This window comes from Lepidochelys olivacea (assembly GCF_965140295.1).
Source record: "Lepidochelys olivacea isolate rLepOli2 genome assembly, chromosome: 2".
Taxonomy (NCBI): domain Eukaryota; kingdom Metazoa; phylum Chordata; order Testudines; family Cheloniidae; genus Lepidochelys; species Lepidochelys olivacea.
The window spans coordinates 150,652,215-150,664,512 of record NC_140412.1 but is presented as its reverse complement, the minus strand read 5'-3'; the positions used below and the strand labels follow the sequence as shown (position 1 = coordinate 150,664,512).

Below are 12,298 nucleotides of genomic sequence, written 5' to 3'. Positions count from 1 at the left end.
AATTGGATATGCTTAACATCGTTTCACTTAAATTCGCATTTTTCAGGAACATAACTACAACGTTAAGCAGGGAGTTACTGTATTAAAATGCATGTTGTTTAAGTGAGCCCATCATACCAAGCAATCCAAATGGCTCTGCAGAATTGACCTACTATTATTATTTACCACTCCACCAATTTTCATGTCATTCGCAAGCTTACCAGCAATAATGTTATATTTTCTTCAAAAAAAATAAAAAATAGGCTCAACCTTTGAAAAAGATATTGAAAAGCATTTGGCCAAGAACAGAGCCTTCACTTGCCAGCAAGTTAAAGAAGTATGGGCTGGATGAATGGATATAAGATGGATAGAAAGCTGGTTAGATCATCGGGCTCAACGGATAGTGATCAATGGCTCCATGTCTAGTTGGCAGCTGGTATCAAACAGAGTGCCCCAAGGGTCGGTCCTGGGGCCGATTTTCTTCAATATCTTCATTAATGATCTGGAGGATGGCGTGGACTGCACCCTCAGCAAGTTTGCAGATGACACTAAACTGGGAGGAGTGGTAGATACGCTGGAGGGTAGGGATAGAATACAGAGAAACCTAGACAAATTAGAGGTTTGGGCCAAAAGAAATCTGATGAGGTTCAACAAGGACAAGTGCAGAGTCCTGCACTTAAGACGGAAGAATCACATGCATTGCTACAGAGTAGGGACTGAATGGCTAGGCATCAGTTTGCAGAAAATAAACTAGGGATTACGGTGGACGAGAAGGTGGATACGAGTCAACAGTGTGCCCTTGTTGCCAAGAAGGCTAAAGGCATTTGGGGCTGTATAAGTAGGGGCATTGCCAGCGGATCGAGGGACGTGATCGTTCCCCTCTATTTGACATTGGTGAGGCCTCATCTGGAGTACTGTGTCCAGTTTTGGGCCCCACACTACAAGAAGGATGTGGAAAAACTGGAAAGCGTCCAGAGGAGGGCAACAAAAATTATGAGGGGACTGGAACACATGACTTATAAGGAGAGGCTGAGGGAAATGGGATTGTTTAGTCTACAGAAGAGAAGAGTAAGGAGGGATTTGATAGCTGCTTTCAACTACCTGAAAGGGAGTTCCAAAGAGGATGAATCTAGACTGTTCTCAGTGGTAGCAGATGACAGAACAAGGAGTAATGGTCTCAAGTTGCAGTGGGGGAGGTTTAGATTGGATATTAGGAAAAACTTTTTCACTAGGAGGGTGGTGAAGCACTGGAATGCGTTACCTAGGGAGGTGGCGGAATGTCCTTCCTTTGAGGTTTTTAAGGTCAGGCTTGACAAAGCCCTGGCTGGGATGATTTAGTTGGGGATTGGTCCTGCTTTGAGCAAGGGGTTGGACTAGATGACCTCCTGTGGTCCCTTCCAACCCTGATATTCTATGATTCTAGAGGAACCTCACTAGAAACAACTCTCTTGGGTGATGATTCCCCATTTACAATTACTTATTGTGATCTGTCAGTTAGCCAATTTTTAATTCATTTACTTATGTACTGCATTGATTTTGTTTAGTGCTAGTATTTTAATCAGAATGTTGTATGAGCCTATGTCAAGTGCCTTATAGAAGCCAAAGTACAGTGCAGCAGATCCTCAGCTGGTGTAAATGATCATAACTCCACTGGTAGTGGTAGAATTACAACACTTTACAGTAGCTGAGGAACTGCCCTATTATGTCAACCCAGTTACCTTTAACCAAAATTGTAATCTCATAAAAAAACAATATCAAGTATTATGTTCACAGCACGCACACAGAAGTTAGATAAAAACATTAATACTCTTGTGGGAAGATTGTAAAATAACTACTTTTATTTCTTAGAATTCAGAACAATAACACACAAGAAAATCAGAGAGAGAGAGAGAAAACCAAACAGGCTATTCACTAAGGTAGTGACACACAACTCATCCCATATTTCTTTAAGATGGCTCTTTCCAGACTGGTTGTCGGCTGACTGAATCAGATGACCCAGATGAAATCGTTTCCCTCAGAGGCCCCTATCCTGCAAGCAAGACCAGGAAATTGATCACATTTAAAGTGATAGCAAGTAATTTTTAAGTAGTTTCCAATATACCAATTGTTTATTATCAAATTTGGCTGTGGGTTTCCTCTTTTATAATTTGGAGACTGGAGGGTGGGAAGGGATTAGAATTGCCATAATATTTAGCTTGCAAAGCTATTAGCTATTAATAAAGATTACGGCTGTTGATTAATCGCAGTTAACTCATGAGATTAACTCAAAAAATTTAACTGTGATTAAAAAAATTAATTGTGATTAATCAAACTGTTAAACAATAGAATGTCAATTGAAATTTATTAAATATTTTTGGATGTTTTTCTACATTTTCAAATATATTGATTTCTGTTACAACACAGAATACAAAGTGTACAGTGCTCACTTTATATTATTATTTTTTATTACAAATATTTGCAAAAATGATCAACAAAATTCACCTCATACAAGTACTGTAGTGCAATATCTTTACCGTGAAAGTGTAACTTACAAATGTAGAATTTTTTTTGTTACAGAACTGCACTCAAAAACAAAACAATGTAAAACTTCAGAGCCTACAAGTCCATTCAGTCCTATTTCTTATTCAGCTAAGACAAACAAGCTTGTTTACATTCACTGGAAATAATGGTGTCCACTTCTTATTTACAATGTCACCACAAAGTGAGAACAGGCATTCACATGGCACTTCTGTAGCCAGAATTGCAAGGTATTTATGTGACAGATATGCTAAACATTCAAATGCCCCTTCATGCTTCGGCCACCATTCCAGAGGACATGCTTCCATGCTGATGATGGTCATTAAAAAATAATGCATTAATTAAATTTGTGACTGAACTTTTTGGGGGAGAATTGTATGTCTCCTGTTCCGTTTTACCCACATTCTGCCATATATTTCATGTTATAGCAATCTCAGATGATAACCCAGCACTTGTTCATTTTAAGGACACTTTCCCAGCAGTTTTGACAAAATGCAAAGAAGGTACCAATGTGAGATTTCTAAGGATAGATAAAGAACTTGACCCAAGGTTTAAGAATCTGAAGTGCCTTCCGAAATCTGAGAGGCATGAGGTGTGCAGCATGCTTTCAGATGTCTTAAAAGAGCAATACTGTGACACTCTGTACCTTGGGGGAACAACCTGCGCCCCTATGTTCATCCTTATAATATGATTGTGTGGTATCCAATGCAAAGTTTGTCATGTTGGGTGTCTTTGGAAGACTAATGATGCACTGAGCATTGTTGTTATAGTAATGTTATGGGTTGTAATTTCATGTATATAATTATGAGTCTGAAAATGTGTCCTTGTGGCTTAAAACAAGCCCAGGCAAAACTCTCCAGGAGCAGAGGGGTAGTTCACACCTCATCATGGCACTTATGGGACAAACCCAGCCCAGCCTCAGAAGAACAAAGGACACTGGCCTAGGCAGTCACTCCCCTTCCCTTGGTCAGTTTGGGACTATGATGAGGTGATGCTCACCTGACTCTGAAGGGGGGCTGGGGGAATCCAAGTGGGAAGAAAGAACATGATAAAAGGGAGAGATGTTTGCCATGGTCTCTCTTTTCCACCTCCATCTACGGACACCACCACCAAGAGACTGAAGCGCTGATTAAAGGGGAGAGTCTGGCTGAAGGGCAACCAGCCAACCTGTGGTGAGAAGCATATAAATTTGTAAGGGCTCTGAAAGTGTTAAAATCAGCTTAGAATGCGTTTTGCTTTTATTTCATTTGACCAAATCTGACTTGTGCTTTGACTTATAATCATTTATAATCTATCTTTTGTAGTTAATAAGTGTGTTTGTTTATTCTACCTGAAGCTGTGTGTTTGGTTTGAAATGTGTCAGAGACTCGCCTTGGGATAACAAGCCTGGTACATATCAATTTCTTTGTTAAATTGATGAACTCATAGAAGCTTGCAGCGTCCAGTGGGCATAACTGGACGCTGCAAGATGGAGGTTCCTAGGGTTGTCTCTGGAACCAGAGATATTGGCTAGTGTCATTCGGCTGCACAATCCCAACAGCGGCTGGCCAAAAATGCTCACTGACATAGCTGGGAGCAGCTTACATGCCAGAGGCTGTGCGTGAACAGCCTGGGAGTGGGGATTCTCACAGGAGGGCAGGGTAAGGCTGGCTTCCAGAGTTGAGGATTAGAGTGACCTAGGAGACCACTGGTCCAGATAGCACCAGGGGAACATCACAAACACTCAGATGCTGAAACTCCAGAACCTGAACCACCAAAAAATAAAATCAACCTCTACTGGTTGCATCTGACTCAGATGATGAAAATGAACATGCTTCAGTCTGCTCTGCTTTGGATCGTTATCGAGCAGAACCCATCATCAGCATGGATGCATTTCTTCTGGAATGGCAGTTGAAGTATGAAGGGACATATGAATCTTTAGCACGTGTGGCATGTAAATATCTTGCGATGCCAGCTACAACAGTGCCATGTGAATGCCTGTTCTCACTTTCAGATGACATTGTAAACAAGACGTGGACACCATTATCTCCTGCAAATTGTAACCAAACTTTTTTTGTGTGAGCCATTGGCTGAAGTAGGACTGAGTGGACTTGTAGATTCTAAAGTTTTACATTGTTTTATTTTTGAATGCAGTTATTTTTTGTACATAATTCCACATTTGTAAGTTTGACTTTCATTATAAAGAGATTGCATGATAGTATTTGTATTAGGTGAATTGAAACATACTGTTTCTTTTGTTTTTTTACAGTGCAAATATTTGTAATAAAAAATAAATATAGTGAGCACTGTACACTTTGTATTCTGTGTTGTAATTGAAATCAATATATTTGAAAATCTAGAAAACATCCCAAAATATTTAAATAAATGGTACTCTATTATTAACAGTATGATTAATCACATTTTTTTTAATCGTGCGATTAATCGTGATTAATTTTTTTAATCTCTTGAGAGCCCTAATAAAGATGTAGGAGCCCTAGCCAATTTTTCAGTGTATGTGTTTCTTCCACTGTGTTCACAGCAAAAACAACTGGATATTGTAGATAATGTCAGAAAACTATATTTTTCATATAATCTCGTATATACATGCAGTATCTATCTCTTGCTATATGGGTTCAGATTTCATATTTTAAGAAGAAAGAAAAAGAGAAACTAGAATAAGATATACAGAATGTAGCAATACATTTTCAACAGTTTATCAGAAAAATTAAAAATTATTATATTAATGCAATAAATAAAGCTAGACACTTACAGAGTTGGTGAAAGCACAGAACTGGGATGCAGGATATCTAGGCAGTATTCCTAGCTGTGCCACTGACTCACTCTGAGATATTAGATAACTCACCAAATCTCTGTACTTTGGTTTCTCAAATCTCAGCTCAGTTCTCTGGTAGATCTTGCTGTAATTTAGTATTAACAATATTGATAATAAAATAAAAATTCAGACTTTTTATGCTTCATTTGAGAATTAACACAATAAAATGCTTACATTGGTTCATGGTATTTTGTCTGAGTAAAATATGGGAATACCAAAACCTTATGATCACAGAATAATTTATCTGAATATTGACTGTCTAGTCTCAGAATCCATTCACTCTTAACCTCTAAGACATATAAACTGTGTTCTTATTAACATATTACCCTAACTCATCTAGCCCAGCCAAACTAATATCTACAAGAGGACCATGAATCTTGTGGTTGAGAAGAGATAAAAGCATATGTAGTAGTGAAAAAATTTCTAATCTATAATGATGTACAAGGTAATTCCCAGCATTCATTTTCCCAAATGAAGTTTGCACAGAGAAATTGTTAATGTTTCAATACCAGCAGCGTCACCAATTGGTGAGTTCATATGTTGACTGGCTGAAGATTTATGTCATCTGAAGAGGGGAACCCTAAAAATATTTGTATAATTAACTGCCTCTAGAGAATGCAGTAGTCACCAGTACAGCATATATCTTATTTATCCTCAGGCATTCAGGTCTATTCTATAATAGTTTTAAAGAGCCTCAGGAACTGTCTCGTTGAAAAGTCAAACATAATGTTCCTTCATTCCTTTCACCTAAGGCAATATTTTCCTAGAATCTCAGTCACTTACAATTACTTAAAATCACTCATTTAATTTCTTAGAAGTAAAAATATTTATCCATTCTGTGATTCTTGCAGTAATATTTAGTAATTAAATACTGAGTGATAGAGTAACTTAGCATTGTTTTACTTAGAAATGGAATGCAAAGTGCTGGCTGCCCATATGGGTGCATGTTACCTTTGAAATAGCAGCATTAATGCATGTCTGTATTCTGATTGTGTATAGCCCAATAGGCTAAGTGTCTGCCCATGTACATAACGTGCATTTCTGTCTCATGGGGCCAGAGTATTGAAACACAAGTTCCAATATTTATACATATTGTCCCTTGCCACTGACTGAATGCCCTCCCAGGACTCCAGAGTCAGCATTCCAGGGTCTCCACAACTCCAAAGACTATAAAGTGGGCTGTCCATGGGTTTAGAGGAGAGATGGAGTTGGGGAGGAAATTTTCCAACCTGTGATGCTTCTTAGAGCTTTGTTTTTTGTTTTCATTTTTTATTGGTGGGGGCTCAACTATCAGCCAGCATTTGATCTATGAGGTTTATCTGTAATTTAAAATAATATGGAATTAAACACCCTGGAATTAAAAATAAAATAAAAGGAGGGGATATAGTTGCTGGGCATATTCATAAAAAAGAACCTTATTGAATTCTCCAGATGTGGAAGGAGTTTATGTAGCCAGGGTTTGGCCTCCCAGCCTCACAGGACAAACCCTTCTAAAGGAAAGGACAGTCCAGTATTGATGGAGTCAAGGAGGCAGCCACATAGAGGACGGTCTCCCATATTGCCCTAGTGCTATCCTCTCCCCTGGATCTGTGCTGCCATTAGCAGTGTCCTATGGAGTAGCAGCCACTGCAGAGACTCCTTATAAGATAGTGCTGTTTGAAACAGCAATTACTTCTGTTGTGCTAGCTATGGGTGACTACAGGATCAGCCTGGGACAATTCAGCTGGTATCTCTCTTCACTTCTTCCTACTCCCCACCCCACCCCCAATATCCTGTAGAGCCTGATTCCTCTGGTTCAGTCTTGGATGGGCCTTTACAAGGTTCCAAGTTGGAAGACTAATTCAGCTGTGAGGGCAGAGACCCCTGATCTGGGCTAAAATGACTCCTCTTTATGTATAAGTATTTGAATAAGTTTTAATTTATCTTCCTGAGAAATATTTATTGATTTTATGTTATTCTTAATAAACAGACATAAATAATTATTTATCCATAGCTTTCTACAACAATGTGATAATTCTCAGTAGATAGAGTTTGGTAATCACTAGGAAAGAGAAGTTTGTGTTAACTAATTAAGGGCATGTCTACACTTACCTCCGGAGCGATCAGTCCAGCGGGGGTTGATTTATCGCGCTTAGTGAAAATGCAATAAATTAACCGCCTAGTGCTCTCTCATTGACTCCGGTATTCCACCGGAGCAAGAAACATAGGCGGAGTCGACGGGGGAGTGTCAGCAGTCGACCTACCATAGTGAAGACAACAGGGAAAGTAGATCTAAGTACGTCGACTTCAGCTATGTTATTCACGTAGCTGAAGTTGCATAACTTAGATCGATCCTCCTCCTCTCCCCCATGTAGACCGGGCCTATTAAAGGAAAATTTTGTTCCCTGTGAGCGTTAAGCATTAAATATTGCTCCTGTAGATAGTGCCAGAGATAGGATACCAAATAAGAGGTCTGTTCCAGTATGGAAATGTGTGTACTTACATTTTATATTTCTTCCTCTGGAGGCATGTACTCTGAAATGTAACAGTATGGAGTGACTTTTTTTTTAAATCACTTTACAGTGTTCTATTCCCATATCAAAATGGAGTATTATTGTTATTTTTGGCCAATATTTCTATACTTCAAGTTATGGCACAATTAGATCCAAATGCTCTGATTTCACTCTCTGTGCACCTGTTAGGACCTGCCCTTTCCCAAAGAAGCTTCATCTTGAAAAGCTAGGGGCTCTGGAAGGTGAGAGTAACTGTTTATAGAAATAATTTTATGGTTCCCCCCACACCCACACTCACCTTTCCTTCAGTTACTGCACTACCAGATGCATTTAATTATTGCCATAAACTGTAAACACTACTGCATAGCCATTTCCCCTTTAGCAAGACTGTGTGTGTGAAAAAAGTAAACAGATTGTATAACAAAGTGTTCTCTAGCTGTCAGCAAGGGCTTTGAAAATAAAACACTTCCATCCCGACTCACAATTGGCTGACAGTCGGCACATAATGAATAATAGCTCCTGGGGACCAGCAGAAAGATGTGTGGGAAAACTTTAATTAAAAGCTTGTCAGTACAATGTTACCTGGGTGACATCACCTGACTGAAATCCTGCTGCTGGGCTTTGTTGTCTGTAGGATTGCAGGTAGCGTGCTTGTTTTGCTGACAGCAAACAATTCAAAAATACTTTAAAACACTGGGGGAAGAAGCTCTGCTGCCAGTAAAATACAATCCATTTGTGGTGTTCTAATTTTCTAATTAGCTGCTGTAGAAGGCTCATACTCTCCCTCTTCTTTGTGGGAGGAGAGTGACAACCAGTTTTTGGTAGCTCAGATTGTATGATTCACTCTTGGTTATGTATTTCCTTGACATTCTGTGCAAGTCGTTAGAATATTCTGTGAAAAGTATACATTCTGAAATAGAATACATGTCCAAATATTGATAACTGGGAGAGATGGGCTTGAACCAAAACTACAAACCCAGAAGTTCACAACCTGAATCACTCTCTAACATGGGCCAAATATGAATACCAGAGCCAACCACCCCAAAAAATTAGGGGAGTGACATTCAGACGTGGGTTTTAAACCTCCACGCTGGGACTATTCAAATAGGAGAGTTTGCTTTGGAGCCATCACTAGTACAAGGACATGTAGTCTTTGATTAGTAAAGAATAATCACTAGGGATTTGATTCTGCCCCATCCCTTACTCATGCTGAGTAGTACCATGAGTAGTCACATCAATTTCAGTGTGACTATTAGCAGAGAATGCTACTACTCAGTGAAAGCAGGAGAGCCAGAATTGCATCTCAAAGTCATAATTAGAAATACACACAAAGAAAAATTACTTACTTCTAACTATCACTGGAAATTATTAATAGCATAACCTTGACCATTAACCAAATAATTTGTAATAATGGAGACTAATTTCTACTAGTTATTTTGTCTAGTTAAATAATTATTAGTTCTTTTATGGCCTGATCCAACTCCCACTAGAAACAGCATGAGTTGTTCCATTGACTTTAATGGGAATTAGCTGAGCCTGATCCAAAACCAGTAAAGTCTACAGGTATGTGTACACTATGAAATTAGGTCGATATTATAGAAGTCGATTTTTAGAAATCGATTTTATACAGTCCATTGCGTATGTCCCCACTAAGTGCATTAAGTCGGTGGCGTGCGTCCTGGGTTAAGCCTGATGGAGCAAAAACATTGTCGCGGGTGGTTTTGGGTACATGTCACCAGTCGCCCCTCCCTCCGTGAAAGCAACGGCAGACAAACATTTTGCATCTTTTTTCTGCACAGATGCCATACCACGGCAAGCGTGCACTCAGCTCAGCTCACCGACACCGCTGCTGTTGTGTCCTGGGTGCTGCTGGCAGCAGTCAGTGCAGTAGGACTGCTAACCGTCATCATACACCGCTTCCGCTGCAACTCTGCTCTGCTGCTATTGTCACCATGTTGTTTGTCATGGGCTCCCAGGTACATGTGTTCTTCCTCAGGAAATGTGCACAGTGCTAACTGTCGTCCTCCACCGCTTCCGCTGCAACTCTGCTCTCCGACTGTCATGAATCCACCTCGCAGGTCCTCTCGTCGTTCTCTATAAATATGTATTCTCGTGTGTCAAGGTTCCTTCCCCACTCTGAACTCTAGGGTCAGATGTGGGGACCTGCATGAAAGACCCCCTAAGCTTATTCTTACCAGCTTAGGTTAAAAGCTTCCCCAAGGTACAAACTGTTTTACCTTTTGTCCTTGAACATTTATGCTGCCACCACCAAAGTGTCCAACAAAAATAACAGGGGAAGTACCCACCTGGAAAGTCTCTTCCCCAAAATATTCCCCCCAAGCCCTATACCCCCTTTCCTGGGGAAGGCTTGATAAAAATCCTCACCAATTTGCATAGGTGAACACAGACCCAAACCCTTGGATCTTAAGACCAATGAAAAATCAATCAGGTTCTTAAAAGAAGAATTTTAATTAAAGAAAAAGTAAAAGAATCACCTCTCTAAAATCAGGATGGTAAATACCTTACAGGGTAATCAGATTCAAAACATAGAGAAACCCTCTAGGCAAAACCTTAAGTTACAAAAAGATACAAAAACAGGAATATACATCCCATTCAGCACAACTTATTTTATCAGCCATTTAAACAAAACAGAATCTAATGCATATCTAACTAGATTGCTTACTAACTCTTTACAGGTTTCAGAGTAGCAGCCGTGTTAATCTGTATTCACAAAAAGAAAAGGAGTACTTGTGGCACCTTAGAGACTAACAAATTTATTTGAGCTTAAGCTTTCGTGAGCTACAGTTCACTTCATCGGATGCATTCAGACTCTAACTCTTTACAGGAGTTCTGACCTGCATTCCTGCTGTGGTCCCGGCAAAAGCATCACACAGACAGAGAGGACCCTTTGTTTCCCCACCTCCAGCTTTCAAAGTATCTTGTCTCCTCATTGGTCATTTTGGTCAGGTGCCAGTGAGGTTATCTTAGCTTCTTAACCCTTTATAGGTGAAAGGGTTTTTCCTCTGGCCAGGAGGGATTTAAAGGTGTTTACCCTTCCCTTTATATTTATGACATCGTGGCATCCATCTTTAGCCACCGCTTCCGCTGCAACTCTGCTCTCCTGCTCTCCTACAGACACCATAACACAGCAAGCATGGAGTCCGCTCAGATCACCGTGGCAGTTATGAGCATTGTAAACACCTCGCGCATTATCCTGCAGTATGTGCAGAACCATAACCTGCAAAAGCAGGCGAGGAGGTGACGGCAGCGTGGTGACGAGAGTGATGAGGACATGGACAAAGACTTCTCTCAAAGCACAGGCCCCGGCAATTTGGACATCCTGGTGGCAATGGGGCAGGCTCATGCTGTGGAATGCTGATTCTGGGCCCGGGAAACAGAGCAGCCCTCACAGTTCAGAAGCAAGTGACGATAGCCCTCTGAAAGCTTGCAATGCCAGAAAGCTACCGGTCAGTTGGGAATCAGTTTGGAGTGGGCAAACCTACTGTGGGGGCTGCTGTGATCCAAGTAGCCAACGCAACCACTGAGCTGCTGCTATCAAGGGTAATGACTCTGGGAAATGTGCAGGTAATAGTGGATGGCGTTGCTGCAATGGGATTCCCTAACTTTGGTGGGGTGATAGATGGAACGCATATCCCTGTCCTGGGACTGGACCACCTTGGCAGCCAGTACATAAACCGCAAGGGGTACTTTTCAATATTGCTGCAAGCACTGGTGGATCACAAGGGATGTTTCACCAACATCAAGGTGGGATGGCTGTCTGAATTGTGTGCAGCTCATCATAGAAGTGGCATGTCTGGGGCTCTGACCCAGAGCGGCCGTTTGCCTGTTTGGTTTTTCGGTAGGCTTGCCTGAGCACCTTAATTTTCACATGGCACTGATGCAGGTCCCTGTTGTAGCCTCTGTCCATCATGTTCTTGGAGATTTTGGCAAATATTTTGGCATTTTGTCTTTTGGAACAGAGTTCTGATAACACGGATTCGTCTCCCCATACAGTGATCAGATCCAGTACCTCCCATTTAGTCCATGCTGAAGCTCTTTTGCGATTCTGGGACTGCATGGTCATCTGTGCTGATGAGCTCGCCATGTTGGCCAAACAGGAAATGAAATTCAAAAATTCCCGGGGCTTTTCCTGTGTACCTGGCTAGTGCATCTGAGTTGAAAGTGCTGTCCAGAATGGTCACAATGGAGCACTCTGGGATAGCTCCTGGAGGCCAGTACCATCAAATTGTGTCCACACTACCGCAAATTTGACCTGGCAATGTTGATTTCAGCACGAATCCCTGCACTGGGGGGAGGAGTACAGAAATCGATTTTAAGAGCCCTTTAAGTCAACAAAAATGGCTTTGTTGTGTGGATGGGTGCAGGATTAAATTGATCTAATGCTGCTAAATTCGACCTAAACTTGTAGTGTAGACCAGGGCTATGGGAGCATTTCCATTGACTTGTCTTTGTTGAACCTCATCAGATTTCTTTTGGC

General features: G+C 40.8%; 1 long non-coding RNA gene across 1 annotated transcript; it reads right to left on the bottom strand.

Moving 5' to 3' along the window:
• Positions 1 to 1,884: 1,884 nt before the first annotated feature.
• LOC311515692 lies at positions 1,885 to 7,544 on the bottom strand. The gene is made up of 3 exons (XR_014710204.1): positions 7,400 to 7,544; positions 3,496 to 3,663; positions 1,885 to 2,008 (listed from the first exon to the last, which is right to left on the bottom strand). It is a non-coding gene; the product is annotated as an uncharacterized lncRNA (long non-coding RNA).
• Between the last annotated feature and the right edge of the window lie 4,754 nt (positions 7,545 to 12,298).